The following is a 16,230-nucleotide window of genomic DNA, read 5'->3' as shown; positions in this document are numbered from 1 at the left end:
TCCCTACATTGGGGACCTAGTTTACATGGAGCTCCGTACTTGAGCCTACTCCACACAGCAACCTCAGCATATCTTGTTCTTGACCACCTACTCTCCCCTGATTGTCCTCTCATAAGTTACTAACCTAACTCGTTAAATGGCACTGACCTTTGTTTTGGACCACCGATTGACTGAAGCGATTTACCTTCCACAGCTAGGAGTCCTCAGTGCCAGCTCCCCATTGGTGGTCACACTCTTGCGGCAGTTCATAATCTTGCGCAGCACACCAATCTATTGGAACATTGAGGCAATTCAAACTCACTGAGGTACCTCTGGAAGCCAGTTCCCACAAGATCTGTTGCTCCAGGAAGTGGCAACTGATGCCCGGAAGCAGCTTACTACCAACATGCAAACCAACTAGATACTCCCCAGTTGGCTGTCTGAGTGGCAGCACTTTACATCTTTCTGTCCATACACTACATAGATAATTATACAGATTATTTACTGGGATAAGTGACACAATACCACCTAAACATGGGTGACAGCCACGTGCAGTTAAGCCAAACCACCTATGCACATTTTCTATCAATCTGTACTCAGCATACAGCCATGCTCTTGACCTACGGTTCTCAAACCAGATTACCAATTATAACAGGACCTGTTGGTTTATCTGTATGGCATTATACACCAGTGATTATCCCTAATTTAAAAACCTGCAAACATTTGGAATACAAATGGAACTCATTTTCTTTCAAATCCAGTGTGCTTACTTATACCTTTTGCTGGCCTATGAATGCAATTTAGCACTGTCTGATACATTATCTGTTATCACTATTGATATTCCTCCAGATACTTGACTGCCCACTAGTGACCAACTGTCTACAACATTAGTACTCTATGCTTTACAAATACCAAACAAATTGAAACTCTTCTGAAGCTGCTTATGATTCTGGAATAATTCCTTATCATCCACCCCTCAGATCTCTTGTTTCACAGCAAGAGGATTACAACTTACCTGAGCAATTTATACTACTCTCTCTTTCTATTATAGTCATCATGTATAATCATCAACCAAAGATGACAGGTGTGAACTCTTAGATCATACAACATGTTTCTCAGATAGATAGACAGACTTCAACACCTATTTCACCTATCTCCCTTTTGCCGCAAAGACCAAGATGGCAGCTCTGAGGGAATTCCAACTACAAAATGTGACATCCTTGTTCTTCTGGGACTACTAATGTATTGGCTAGGTACATTTGTTTCAGATCTCCAGAAATTAATATCTTAAAACCAATCTTACTTCTATTGCTAAAAGCACTACTGAGCTGGAACATAGGGCAAAGTCCTTGTTACAATTTCAAATAGAGCCTAATAGGGATATGGATTTTCCTCACATAGAATTTGATTTCTATGACAAAAGAAATTAAGATCTTGAGAACCAGGAAAGACGGAATAACATATGTGTTCGTTATATTCCCAAGCGAAATGAGCTTTAAAATTTGAGCCTTATTATTATTATTGTAGATTTGTAAGGCGCCACAGTACTCCGCAGTGCCGTACAGTAGGGAAGACAGTACATACATAAAACAGGGACATGCAAGACAGACAAAACAAATGCAGCAAGAAAAATAAAGGGTATGAAGAACCCTGCTAATTAGAGAGGAGGAAATATGTCTCAGAGTGGAGATTGGGATAGTTGTGAGGGTGCATTAGTGTGAATTGTGTTATTGATGATAAGGTCACCTCTAAAAAAGAGATGGGTTTCCAAAGAGCATCTAAAGATTTGAAGGCTGTGGGAAAGTCTGATTGAGCATCGTATGACATTCCATAAGTGTGGAGCAGCATGGGAGAAGTCTTGTAGGCTGGAGTGAGAGGTGGTTACCAGAGACGAGACAAAGCGCAGGTCAGAGGTAGATCTAAGAGGGCGGGAGGGAGAGTGTTTTGATATGAGATTTGAGATGTATGCAGGGGTAGTGTTGTTGAAGGCTTTGTATGTAAGGGTGAGTAATTTGAATTTGATTCTGGAGGACACAGGGAGCCAGTGTAGGGATTTGCAAAGTGGTGCAGCAGATATGGAGTGGTGAGAGAGGAAGATCAGTCTTGCAGCAGCATTTAGGATGGATTGACTTGTGGATATATGGATGTCAGGAATGCCAGATAGCAGGGGGTTGCAATAGTCAAGTTGGGAGATGATGAGAGAATGGATAAGAGTTTTGGTAGCATGTTGAGTAAGAAAAGGACGTATTCTAGCAATGTTTTTAAGGTGGAGTCGACAGAACTGGTAGAGAGTCTAGATGTGAGGAGTAAAGCAGAGGGCGGTATTAAGTGTGACACAAAGGCAACGGTCTTGGGAGACTGAGGAAATAGTGGTGTTATTGACAGTGAGGGAGATTTGAGGGCAGGTGTAGACTCTTGCAGGAGGGAAGATAATAAGCTCAGTTCTGGACATTTTGAGCTTTAGGTAGCATTAAGACAGAAATACAGTTGGTAGCATGAGATAGTATAGAAGGAGAGAGGTCAGGGGAACAGATAAGGATTTGGGTGTCATCAGCGTAGAGGTGGTATTGGAGGCCAAATGAGCGAATTAATGCCCCAAGAGAAGAAGTGTACAATTAAAAAAGTAAAGGGCCAAGAACAGGGCCTTGTGGGAACCCTACAGATAGTGGGAGTGGAGGGGAGGATGTGCCAGAGGTGGAAACACTAAAGGAGCAGTTCAATAGGTAGGAAGTGAACCAGGAAAGAACTGTGTCCCAAAGGCCAATGGAGTAAAGGGTGTGTAGGAGAAGAGAGTGATCAACAGTTTAAAAAGCAGCAAAGAGGTCCAGGAAAATGAGTATGGAGAAATTATCCTTAGGTAATACCTTTTCTTGTTTGTCTTTTCTCTACCTTACTCTGAGATCATAAGGACCTACAAATACAGATAGAAATGGCCCACAGAACTGTTCGCCCCAAACCAAAAGATCAAAAACCTCTGAGAGACATTATCATAAAACTACTTTCCTTTACTGTGAAGGACAAGATTACTTCAACATACAGAAATCAACATTACAGTACATACTAATTGAAGGAGAGACGCTTCAGATGTATCAGGACTTGAACTCAACAACAAGCTTATCATATTAGTGGGTAACAAGCAACATGTAATCTGTGATCCAAGAGAAAGTAAAGACTTTCACCATACACTAAATCTATGTTTATCTCCATATGGTAGATCATCTCTATGTGGGTGGTATACAATGTCACTTTGCCACCAACCCCGCAATGATACTTACTACCTAGGCCAATTATACTTTGCGACAAAACTCACTCCCAGACCTGAGCCCACACTCTTATATTTTTGTTTTCTACAAGACTATTTTAAAACCTAAGCTCTTGCCCTCATTGCAGGGGATCTCTCTTACTGCCCTATCCAACCCCCCTCCCTCTTCCTTGGCAGAGAGGACTTCAACAAGCACTTCTACATCTAAAACTATTTAACAATAACTATGCCTTTCAAATGTCTCTCTATTAACACCAAAGGGTTAAATTACCCTCACAAAAGGTTGTTACTATACTTTACGTTTCACAAATTACATGGTGATAACATTCTTTTACAGGAAACACATTATAAGAATGCAAACTACCATTCACTTTCCCCCACAAGATTCTTAAAAAATATTGTACGCTTCCCACTCATTTAAGCGCAATGGTGTGTCCAACCTGATCTGTCTCTTTAATAGACTCCAGGGGGTAAATGTATTAACATGCAGGTTCTTCAACACCTGCGAGATCAGCGTCTTCGGCGATTAAATTTAAAGCGGCACTGCATTGTAAAGGGAAACTTCCCTTTACAATGCAGCACCGCTTTAAATTTAATCGCCGAAGACGCTGAACTAGTGGGTGCTGAAGAACCCGCATGTTAAAACATTTACCCCCAGGGGGGATATTTAATTCAGCACGCGGTGCTGCTGAACATTGCCTCAATGTTCGAATGCACATATTTACACAGGGCGAAGTGACAAGTGGCGGTAGGGAAAATGGAATGGGAATGTAAGCGAATGGAATTTGATAGTTTTACTTTGAAGGCAGTGGGAGAAGTGGTGGTATGGCATACCACCGTATACACCCCCACTTCAACCACAGCCTATTATGGTAAGAAAGATTCAGTCAGTTTTCAGTCAATGTGGTTCTCCATGAACTCCACCAGATACACATTGCGCTGAGTTGAATATCCTCTTAGGATCGACCCAGAAGGCAGATACATTATCGTAACAATTGCTATTGATATTAGTGTTGATATTAAATTTGACTTGGTGTCACGGGCACTAGGAGTCTTTGCCCAGGATATCAGCAGATGATGTTCTTACCAGAGTAATATAGCTGGTACTATGGTCCTCTGGTAGCAGGGTGACAACGGAACAGGAGAATCAGCAGATGGTGAGAGAATGCTCAAGGAAAGTCTATGACTAGCAGCAACTGGTAATGACTTAGATGTATGAACACGAGGAACCAGATGGACAAGTAAACGTGAGGAGAGTCAGTGGTCTGCGTACAGCAAGTTGTACCACTGCTATAGTGAGGAGGAATGTCCAGGAGTAGAGAGGAGGTAGTGAAAGTCAGTGGTCTGCGTATAGCAAGTTGTACCACTGTCTATAGTGAAGGAATGGGTTCCAGGTGCAAGTAGGTAACGGGGAAGTCAGTGGTCTGCGTACAGCAAGTTGTACCACTGCTTATGTGAGAGGATACTTGAAACTGGTGCCAATGGGAAACAGGAGTCAGTGGTCTGCGTTCAGCAAGTTGTACCACTGCTATATATATGTGAGGAGGGGCACGAGGAGATGAATGGAATACAGAGGATACACGGGGGGCACACGGAACTTGATCCCACGATGATAACCACAATACAATAATAACTGACAAGCGCTGCTTGAAGTATACAAAGTCACTATAGAGATCCAGGTAATAGGAAACAAAGTCAATAGTAACAATAGCTTCAGTAGATGGAAGACTCCGGAGATGAACACAACACAGTCCAGACGGATATGCAATACAATAGCAAAGTCAATGGAAAGTATGCATACCGCGGTTCAGGAGAGCAGGCTGTCAAGGAGAAGTGCAGGGATACCTGAACGGCTGAACGCCGGCAGGAGGAGAGACCACTGGAGGATGGAAGCGGTAATCAGGTTGGTGCAGCGCACGAAAGGTAACCGTTAATCAAAGGAGCAATACTCAGGAAGCAGTAGTAAGTAAAACTGGAAACATGATGAACAGGGGAGAGTTGAGGCTGTCTGGTATCCGGCAGTAGTAGCGGAGGCAGCGGAGGGGAGACACGCTGAACACAGGAGAGTAGAGGCGGTCTGGAATCCGGCAGTAGTAGCGAAGGCAGCGGAGGGGAGACACGCTGAACACAGGAGAGTAGAGACGGTCTGGAATCCGGCAGCAGTAGCAGATAGGATTCAGTGGAGAGCTGACACGATGAACACAGGAGAGTTGAGACGGTCTGGAACCCGGCAGTAGTAACGGAGGCAGCGGAGAGCAGACATGCTGAACACAGGAGAGTTGAGGCGGTCTGGAATCCGGCAGCAGTAGCAGATAGGAATCAGCTGAGTGCAGACATGATGAACACAGGAGAGTTGAGACGGTCTGAGATCCGACAGCAGTAGCAGATAGGAATCAGCTAAGTGCATACACGATGAACACAGGAGAGTTGAAGTGGTCTGGAAACCACAATCGTAGTAGACAGGAATCAGCTGGAGCTGAATACACGAGGAAACACAGGAACACCTTCAGAGGCTCATGGGGAATGAGACTCCAAGATCAGGCAACTAGGTCATGATCACAGGTGGTTTAAATAGGGAGGGTTGACTGATCATCCAATTAATTAAAAGCAACAGGTACTGAAGGTTTCATAAGGGCTGCACATGTGCAGACCCTCAGGATGGCGGACGGCCACGGTTCCTGAACACAGGAGAAATGGCACTCACAGTCCGGTGAGTGACACTTGGAAAACATGCTGTCACACATTGGGGACTTAGCCACACTTACCACACCCAACGCTACCTGGGTCCCTCCTGGTCGCCTGCAACATTCCTGTCCATCACATCTACATTTGTAAACCAACACGTATTGTTTGTTCTGCTGCATGGGCAAGACCATCTTGAATGCACTCATGTGATCATTCCAGACCAACTAAATTCAGTAGCTGTGATCACATGGACTGTGTGTTACAAAGTGATCATCTTCTGTGTACATCCTGCATTAACAACTACATATCACTTTGCAAGTATCTAGCATTCTAAAGTGCATATCTTCTTTCAAGCATCCTGCAGAAATCGGAGTTTATCATTCTGCCAGTACTTTGCACTTCCAAGCTGCCCATCTTCCTGCAATATTCTGCATTCAGCAAGAGTGCTTACCTCAGTAAGAACTTTGCACCATCCAGTATCTATTCTGCAGTACGAGTGACTTTACCAGTATCATCTGTTCTGTTGCTATAGCTGGTTCTGAGTCTCTAGGACTTATTTCCAGTTCCGTGTATCTGTCTGTGGATTCTAGGTCTGTTGCTGCCACGCAGTCCTGAGTTTGCCATTCCGTGTCACGGTTCTTAATTCCTAGCTCCTGTCTCCAGTTCCAGTTCGTTCTGTTTTGAGCTTTCTACGTGTTTCCCATCTGAGTTCTTATTAGTGGGTTCCAGTCCTGTGCAGGAGCCGGGATTGAGTTCCCACAAACAGTTCCAGTCAGTTATTACGCCGGAATCCAGTTCAGTACTCAGGTCCTAAATCTCCTATACTGCCCATAAGTTCCGTTTCACTCCTGCTCCAGCTAGACCCAAGTGTCCCAAAATGGATTGAGAAATACAGACGTTCGTGACACTGAAGAAAAACACAGGGAGCCAAAGCCAATCTTCCTTCTCCACAAAGGTAGGCAGCTCAATTTTGCCCAACATGTGGTGAAAGTACTCTTTGAGTTGGTGGTGGATAGGCTGCATAATACCAACCGGCAGCTATCTGCCCCAGCTAAACAATGCATTTAGATGGGGCATAATGGTGCAGATCAATGCTGTGGCTCCAATTAGGAGGTCTGTGACTGAGATCAAGAAATGGTAAGCGCACAATTTGTTTTTTATAATTATATTTTGTTCTGCATACATAGTGCACTTCTTCTAATATTGTAAAAAAGAAAAGTTGGTCAAGGCATGGGAAGATCAAGATCGACACCTTTCATAAATATAGGACTGTTAACATTAGCAGGCTTACATTACAACTTTTTTTAATAATTTATGGCTGTGAAGCATTCTGTGATTACTGTGTGACCTTTAGACTCAATACATGTACTGTATATGTATGTCTGTACAAGTAGCTTAACCTTTTTTTTTTAAAGCATACATTGCAACATTATTCACTTTGAACATTTCACCTAGGTGGCAGGGCTTTAAGCGTTGACTGAAGGACAAGATCAGAGAACACTGCAGGCAAGCTAGGGACACTGGTGATGGTCCCATGTAATTTCTGCACCTTATTCCCCTGTAGAGCATGGTATTGGCCTGCATCATTTGTCAGTTGGTGCAGGGTGTAGAGCGCATTTACACCTCCAAGAGCATGCCCCCCCTTTACCGCACAACAATTTCCCTCAGGTACATTTAATTTCAGGATACATAAACTATTGAAATAACTGTAATGTTGTGACTAAAAAAAATATTAACACCCTCAACAACAATCTAAATGTGCCTGTCTTTTAGAAATCTACACTTGTCATTTTAATAAATAATGCCCTAGACTGAAACCTTGCCAGCTTATTGGATAATCTGGCCATGTCTTCAGGATAATTGTGTATTTTCTGTGCAATTCCCTTAAATAGCAATTAAGTCAAATGGATGCATATGTAAAATTACTATTAAGCTAAAGATAGTGTGAGCAGAGTGTTTTAAAACGCAGGCTTCCAATGAAAAATCATTTTGTATCCAAAGGGTATAAGGAAGAGAAATTGTATAAAAATTGTTGAAAAACTGGGGAAAAATAGATAGAAAGTCCCTTCTAGTCCCTAAAGTAAAAGGAGAGCCAAAAAGGTCTGAGAATAATGTTCCATTTACTACGCAATATCATTCTAAATTTAAAAGTATACAGAAAGTCATTAAAAATATTCGCCAGTTTTAATTAGATCCAAACTTGAAAGAAATAATATCTCACACCCCTCAATTTATATATAGAGAAGCGGCATATTTTAAGATTGAATAAATCTTTGGTAACTGTAGATGTCCAGACATTATATACATCCATACCACATAATAGAGGTCTGAATTCAGTTAGAAATAGTCTAAAGATGAACAGTTACCAGTGGAAAAAAGAGAATTTATACTAGATGAATAAATTATATATTACGTCACAACTACTTCTGATTTGAGGATCAATCATAGCCGTATTAAGGGGGGGGCACAGGGGGCATGTGCCCCGGGCCCCCCTCTCTCTGAGGGCCCCCCGCCACCTGGGAGGAGAGTAGCTGCTGCAAGTGCAGCAGAAACAGGTCGGCGATGTAAACCCCTGCCCTGCCTGGTGTGCCTTATGTTTTTATTAACTTTCTTTTTCACCACCCCAGGGGAGGGGTGGTGAAAAAGAAAGTTAATAAAAACATCATTGGTGGTCAGTGGCAGCAACAGGCAGCCAATCGTGAGGCTGCCTGTTGCTGAATGGCCTCAGACAGGAAGTGCTCATTTCACTTACTGTCTGAGCAGCGCGGAGTGATGCAGCAGAGAGCAAGGTAAGTGTGTGTGTGTGTTTTGACATGGGGTCTTGTGGCAGTCTAATGTGTGTGAGGGCAGAAGGGGGCTTGTGTCAGTCTAATGTGTGTGAGGGCAGCAGGGGGCTTGTGTCTGTCTATGTGTGAGGGTAGCAAGGTGCTTGTGGTAATATAATGTGTGTGAGGGTAGCAGGGGGCTTGTGGCAGTATAATGTGTGTGAGGGCAGAAGGGGGCTTCTGTCAGTCTAATGTGTGTGAGGGCAGCAGGGGGCTTGTGTCAGTCTATGTGTGAGGGTAGCAAGGTGCTTGTGGTAGTATAATGTGTGTAAGGGCAGCAGGGGGCTTGTGGCAGTATAATGTGTGTGAGGGCAGAAGGGGCTTGTGGCAGTATAATGTGTGTGAGGGCAGCAGGGGGCTTGTGGCAGTATAATGTGTGTGAGGGCAGCAGGGGGCTTGTGGCAGTATAATGTGTGTGAGGGCAGCAGGGAGCTTCTGGCAGTATAATGTGTTTGAGGGTAGAAGGGGGCTTGTGTCAGTCTGTGTGTGAGGGCAGCAGGGGGCTTGTGGCAGTATAATGTGTGTGAGGGCAGCAGGGAGCTTGTGGCAGTATAATGTGTGTGAGGGCAGCAGGGGGCTTGTGGCAGTATAATGTGGGTTAGGGCAGCAGGGGGCTTGTGGCAGTATAATGTGTGAGGGCACAATGGGTTTGTGGCAATGTAATGTGTGAGGTAGGTAGTGGCTAATTAATGGGTGTTATTTTGTTTGTGGGGTGATGGTGGGGCAATTTAATTTAGTAGTGGGGTTGGTGCAGAATTAATTTAATGTTGGGGTGGTTTGGGCGCTATTAATTAAATGTGTGGCAGAGTTTTGGAAAAAGGATTGTTATTTCTTAAAAGTGAATGCAAGTTTTTTAATGTATGGTAGGAAATTGGTTTATTTAATAAATGTGATTACTATTAATTTAATGTTGGGGTTGTTTGGAGGCAATGGGTCTTTTTATTAAAGGTGAATAAAATTATTTTACAGTCGGGCTGCTTACAGGAAAGGGGCACTAATAATAAAACATGAATTGTTTTCATTTGATGTCGAACTGCATAGAGGCAGGGAGGCCTACTATGTTCAAGCATTGCTGATATTTCTATATGTCATGTACCTATTCTATTTCCAAACAGGGAACCAACATTCCAGGATCCAGACAAGCACAACTGAGCTTAGGACCCAAGCGGCAGCAACAAGTATTGAAAGCGGGAAGAACAGGCAGGAGAGAGCAGGACATTCTGCCAACTGTCCTGATTCTGGTGGGGCAGTCCTGAGTTTGGGGACTGACCCACTCAGTCAAGACTTTGTCCCGACTACCGGGACAGTTGGGAGGTATGTCCCACTTCACATTGCTCTACTCATGAAGGGGGAGGTGCCTGCACCTAACAGTAGTGCACACAGTATTGTCTGTGTATTTATCTAAAATTATAGCCATAGTACACTTTAGGGGCCCCATGTCTAAAGTGCCCCAGGCCCCCCAGATTTGGAATAAATCCTTCGGCACGATTTTTACATATGCGCCAAGGGGACACCGTTATTATTGTATAAATCTTTGTAAGGGCTGGAACTACCCTTACCTATCCCATTCCCCCTGTGCAGCAATACCCATTACACTCTACATATACCAGGGAGCGCTCACCAACATCCATCTTACCAGGCCCCCCAGAGCCTTAATCCAGCTCTGGGATCAATACTTTCTGCAACAACAAAGTGTGGTGAAATCGTGAAAGAGGATATAAAGAACCTTGTTGCAGGAAGTTTCAATAAAGCATTCCAGATAGATGGAAAAGATCTACTAGAGAACAACAGGACAGCATTTTCAAAGCACACTGATGTTACTAAATGTGCCTTCATTACCAGATACAACAATAACTATTAAAAAAGAAAAATATTCTTAAAACTCAGTGGATATTCTGTTAAGTGGCCCAATTTTGGGTTCACAATTAACTAGTAAACCTCTTTATAGGAGAATTATCTAAAATCAAAGATAACCCCTACTTTCTTAAAAATGTGACTACAGAAACAACATACAAACATACCAATTTACAGAATGGTGCCTAATAATGCCAAGAAAGGACTGCTATCACTATCAACATTGTAAACAACTGCACATTTATGGTCCAAAGTACTATCATTATGGTTATGAAAATAAGGAACGTAGTGTAAAAAGTCAAATTACCTGCAATTCCACATGTATATGGTCAGATGTGGGTGCAATTTAACCTATATAGGAAAAACCAAAATAATGTGAATATTTGAAAACAAGAACACATGTATAACATTAAAAATTACATTGCCTTCATCATTAAGGGGATTGAGTTTGTACCACAGAATCTTAGAGGAGGTAATACAGAGCCAGAACAATCTAAAACGGATACATGAACTTAACTTAATGAAGAGATCATTTAATCTTTTATATGCAAATGGATGAGGATAGTATGTATTTGTATTTTAACTCAATTATATATTGCATAAATAGTTATTTCTATTATTACTTTATTTTACTTTATTGCTTATACGGTCCATTGCTATGGAATACATATAGTATTAAATAAACATGTGGCCATCTTTGATAAGGGCACTGACTATTTGTAAATATAATTATAGCCATGATCTAATAAAAGAAACATTGGCCATCTTAAATAAGGACATATTCTCTCTCTCCTTTCTATTATAGCCACCTTTTCAGCAATTGTGCTACAGTAGCTCTTCTGTGCGATTAGACCAGATGGGTTAGCCTTCACTCCCCGCACGCATTGATGAGCCTTGGGCACCCATAACCCTGTTTCCGTTCACCAGTTCTCCTTTCTTGGACCACTTTGGTAAATACTAAGCATACCAGGGAACTCCCCACAAGACCTGCCATCACAATTTGGCCCTTGTCAAAGTTGCTCAAATCCTTAAGCTTGCCCATTTTTCCTGCTTCTAACACATCAACTTCAAGAACTGACTATTCACTTGTTGCCTAACATATCCTACCCCTTGACAGGTGCCATTGTAATGAGATAATCAATGTTATTCCCTTCACTTGTCAGTGGTTTTAATATCACGGCTGATCGGTGTATATCCTTATAAATGAAAACATTAACACTATTGGCATCCCACCTTCCTGAAATTCTTCCAGTTCTAGTTGACACAAATGTGGTGGTAGTCATTCATGAATGGGCAAGAGGTATCTGATTTCATCAGAAAGTTTATAGACTTCATCCAGATTTCCTTGGCTACTAATAGGTCTTTTCATCTCCTTCCTTTGGGATGTAAAAAAGGCCTATCATAGGGTTGACTGGGGAAACCTAAAATTAGTATTAAAACATTTGGGATTTGGGGTGTGTGGCTTGGAGGGTATCTTGAGTAGTTGCAAAGCTTCACATCTTCTGCATTTTTTAACTATTTATCCAGATGTATCTGAGACATCCCATCCTTAATTGAAGATTTTCTCCAAAATTCTGACTGAAATTGAGACACCCAGGAGCAAAAAGACCCCTCTCCCTACATTGGGGACCTAGTTTACATGGAGCTCCGTACTTGAGCCTACTCCACACAGCAACCTCAGCATATCTTGTTCTTGACCACCTACTCTCCCCTGATTGTCCTCTCATAAGTTACTAACCTAACTCGTTAAATGGCACTGACCTTTGTTTTGGACCACCGATTGACTGAAGCGATTTACCTTCCACAGCTAGGAGTCCTCAGTGCCAGCTCCCCATTGGTGGTCACACTCTTGCGGCAGTTCATAATCTTGCGCAGCACACCAATCTATTGGAACATTGAGGCAATTCAAACTCACTGAGGTACCTCTGGAAGCCAGTTCCCACAAGATCTGTTGCTCCAGGAAGTGGCAACTGATGCCCGGAAGCAGCTTACTACCAACATGCAAACCAACTAGATACTCCCCAGTTGGCTGTCTGAGTGGCAGCACTTTACATCTTTCTGTCCATACACTACATAGATAATTATACAGATTATTTACTGGGATAAGGGACACAATACCACCTAAACATGGGTGACAGCCACGTGCAGTTAAGCCAAACCACCTATGCACATTTTCTATCAATCTGTACTCAGCATACAGCCATGCTCTTGACCTACGGTTCTCAAACCAGATTACCAATTATAACAGGACCTGTTGGTTTATCTGTATGGCATTATACACCAGTGATTATCCCTAATTTAAAAACCTGCAAACATTTGGAATACAAATGGAACTCATTTTCTTTCAAATCCAGTGTGCTTACTTATACCTTTTGCTGGCCTATGAATGCAATTTAGCACTGTCTGATACATTATCTGTTATCACTATTGATATTCCTCCAGATACTTGACTGCCCACTAGTGACCAACTGTCTACAACATTAGTACTCTATGCTTTACAAATACCAAACAAATTGAAACTCTTCTGAAGCTGCTTATGATTCTGGAATAATTCCTTATCATCCACCCCTCAGATCTCTTGTTTCACAGCAAGAGGATTACAACTTACCTGAGCAATTTATACTACTCTCTCTTTCTATTATAGTCATCATGTATAATCATCAACCAAAGATGACAGGTGTGAACTCTTAGATCAGACAACATGTTTCTCAGATAGATAGACAGACTTCAACACCTATTTCACCTATCTCCCTTTTGCCGCAAAGACCAAGATGGCAGCTCTGAGGGAATTCCAACTACAAAATGTGACATCCTTGTTCTTCTGGGACTACTAATGTATTGGCTAGGTACATTTGTTTCAGATCTCCAGAAATTAATATCTTAAAACCAATCTTACTTCTATTGCTAAAAGCACTACTGAGCTGGAACATAGGGCAAAGTCCTTGTTACAATTTCAAATAGAGCCTAATAGGGATATGGATTTTCCTCACATAGAATTTGATTTCTATGACAAAAGAAATTAAGATCTTGAGAACCAGGAAAGACGGAATAACATATGTGTTCGTTATATTCCCAAGCGAAATGAGCTTTAAAATTTGAGCCTTATTATTATTATTGTAGATTTGTAAGGCGCCACAGTACTCCGCAGTGCCGTACAGTAGGGAAGACAGTACATACATAAAACAGGGACATGCAAGACAGACAAAACAAATGCAGCAAGAAAAATAAAGGGTATGAAGAACCCTGCTAATTAGAGAGGAGGAAATATGTCTCAGAGTGGAGATTGGGATAGTTGTGAGGGTGCATTAGTGTGAATTGTGTTATTGATGATAAGGTCACCTCTAAAAAAGAGATGGGTTTCCAAAGAGCATCTAAAGATTTGAAGGCTGTGGGAAAGTCTGATTGAGCATCGTATGACATTCCATAAGTGTGGAGCAGCATGGGAGAAGTCTTGTAGGCTGGAGTGAGAGGTGGTTACCAGAGACGAGAAAAAAGCGCAGGTCAGAGGTAGATCTAAGAGGGCGGGAGGGAGAGTGTTTTGATATGAGATTTGAGATGTATGCAGGGGTAGTGTTGTTGAAGGCTTTGTATGTAAGGGTGAGTAATTTGAATTTGATTCTGGAGGACACAGGGAGCCAGTGTAGGGATTTGCAAAGTGGTGCAGCAGATATGGAGTGGTGAGAGAGGAAGATCAGTCTTGCAGCAGCATTTAGGATGGATTGACTTGTGGATATATGGATGTCAGGAATGCCAGATAGCAGGGGGTTGCAATAGTCAAGTTGGGAGATGATGAGAGAATGGATAAGAGTTTTGGTAGCATGTTGAGTAAGAAAAGGACGTATTCTAGCAATGTTTTTAAGGTGGAGTCGACAGAACTGGTAGAGAGTCTAGATGTGAGGAGTAAAGCAGAGGGCGGTATTAAGTGTGACACAAAGGCAACGGTCTTGGGAGACTGAGGAAATAGTGGTGTTATTGACAGTGAGGGAGATTTGAGGGCAGGTGTAGACTCTTGCAGGAGGGAAGATAATAAGCTCAGTTCTGGACATTTTGAGCTTTAGGTAGCATTAAGACAGAAATACAGTTGGTAGCATGAGATAGTATAGAAGGAGAGAGGTCAGGGGAACAGATAAGGATTTGGGTGTCATCAGCGTAGAGGTGGTATTGGAGGCCAAATGAGCGAATTAATGCCCCAAGAGAAGAAGTGTACAATTAAAAAAGTAAAGGGCCAAGAACAGGGCCTTGTGGGAACCCTACAGATAGTGGGAGTGGAGGGGAGGATGTGCCAGAGGTGGAAACACTAAAGGAGCAGTTCAATAGGTAGGAAGTGAACCAGGAAAGAACCGTGTCCCAAAGGCCAATGGAGTAAAGGGTGTGTAGGAGAAGAGAGTGATCAACAGTTTAAAAAGCAGCAAAGAGGTCCAGGAAAATGAGTATGGAGAAATTATCCTTAGGTAATACCTTTTCTTGTTTGTCTTTTCTCTACCTTACTCTGAGATCATAAGGACCTACAAATACAGATAGAAATGGCCCACAGAACTGTTCGCCCCAAACCAAAAGATCAAAAACCTCTGAGAGACATTATCATAAAACTACTTTCCTTTACTGAGAAGGACAAGATTACTTCAACATACAGAAATCAACATTACAGTACATACTAATTGAAGGAGAGACGCTTCAGATGTATCAGGACTTGAACTCAACAACAAGCTTATCATATTAGTGGGTAACAAGCAACATGTAATCTGTGATCCAAGAGAAAGTAAAGACTTTCACCATACACTAAATCTATGTTTATCTCCATATGGTAGATCATCTTTATGTGGGTGGTATACAATGTCACTTTGCCACCAACCCCGCAATGATACTTACTACCTAGGCCAATTATACTTTGCGACAAAACTCACTCCCAGACCTGAGCCCACACTCTTATATTTTTGTTTTCTACAAGACTATTTTAAAACCTAAGCTCTTGCCCTCATTGCAGGGGATCTCTCTCACTGCTCTATCAAACCCCCCTCCCTCTTCCTTGGCAGAGAGGACTTCAACAAGCACTTCTACATCTAAAACTATTTAACAATAACTATGCCTTTCAAATGTCTCTCTATTAACACCAAAGGGTTAAATTACCCTCACAAAAGGTTGTTACTATACTTTACGTTTCACAAATTACATGGTGATAACATTCTTTTACAGGAAACACATTATAAGAATGCAAACTACCATTCACTTTCCCCCACAAGATTCTTAAAAAATATTGTACGCTTCCCACTCATTTAAGCGCAATGGTGTGTCCAACCTGATCTGTCTCTTTAATAGACTCCAGGGGGTAAATGTATTAACATGCAGGTTCTTCAACACCTGCGAGATCAGCGTCTTCGGCGATTAAATTTAAAGCGGCACTGCATTGTAAAGGGAAACTTCCCTTTACAATGCAGCACCGCTTTAAATTTAATCGCCGAAGACGCTGAACTAGTGGGTGCTGAAGAACCCGCATGTTAAAACATTTACCCCCAGGGGGGATATTTAATTCAGCACGCGGTGCTGCTGAACATTGCCTCAATGTTCGAATGCACATATTTACACAGGGCGAAGTGACAAGTGGCGGTAGGGAAAATGGAATGGGAA

At 42.3% G+C, this 16,230-nt stretch overlaps 1 protein-coding gene and 1 long non-coding RNA gene across 3 annotated transcripts in view; one reads left to right on the top strand and one right to left on the bottom strand.

Annotated features, from left to right (window-relative positions):
- LOC142161440 (uncharacterized) overlaps positions 1–16,230 on the top strand; it is a 174,611-nt gene that overhangs the window by 70,691 nt on the left and 87,690 nt on the right. The gene's annotated exons all lie outside the window — the stretch shown is intronic.
- LOC142160341 (uncharacterized) overlaps positions 10,913–16,230 on the bottom strand; it is a 41,834-nt gene continuing 36,516 nt past the window's right edge. The window contains exons 3-4 of the long non-coding RNA XR_012693168.1: positions 12,367–12,489; positions 10,913–10,956 (exon numbers count right to left, since the gene is read on the bottom strand). This is a non-coding gene — a long non-coding RNA (uncharacterized LOC142160341). The remainder of the gene's footprint in view (positions 10,957–12,366; positions 12,490–16,230) is intronic.

This window comes from Mixophyes fleayi, chromosome 6, assembly GCF_038048845.1.
Source record: "Mixophyes fleayi isolate aMixFle1 chromosome 6, aMixFle1.hap1, whole genome shotgun sequence".
In the NCBI taxonomy this organism is placed as follows: Eukaryota; Metazoa; Chordata; class Amphibia; order Anura; family Limnodynastidae; genus Mixophyes; species Mixophyes fleayi.
The sequence above is the reverse complement of the archived record's forward strand: the minus strand, read 5'-3'. Positions and strand labels throughout refer to the sequence as shown.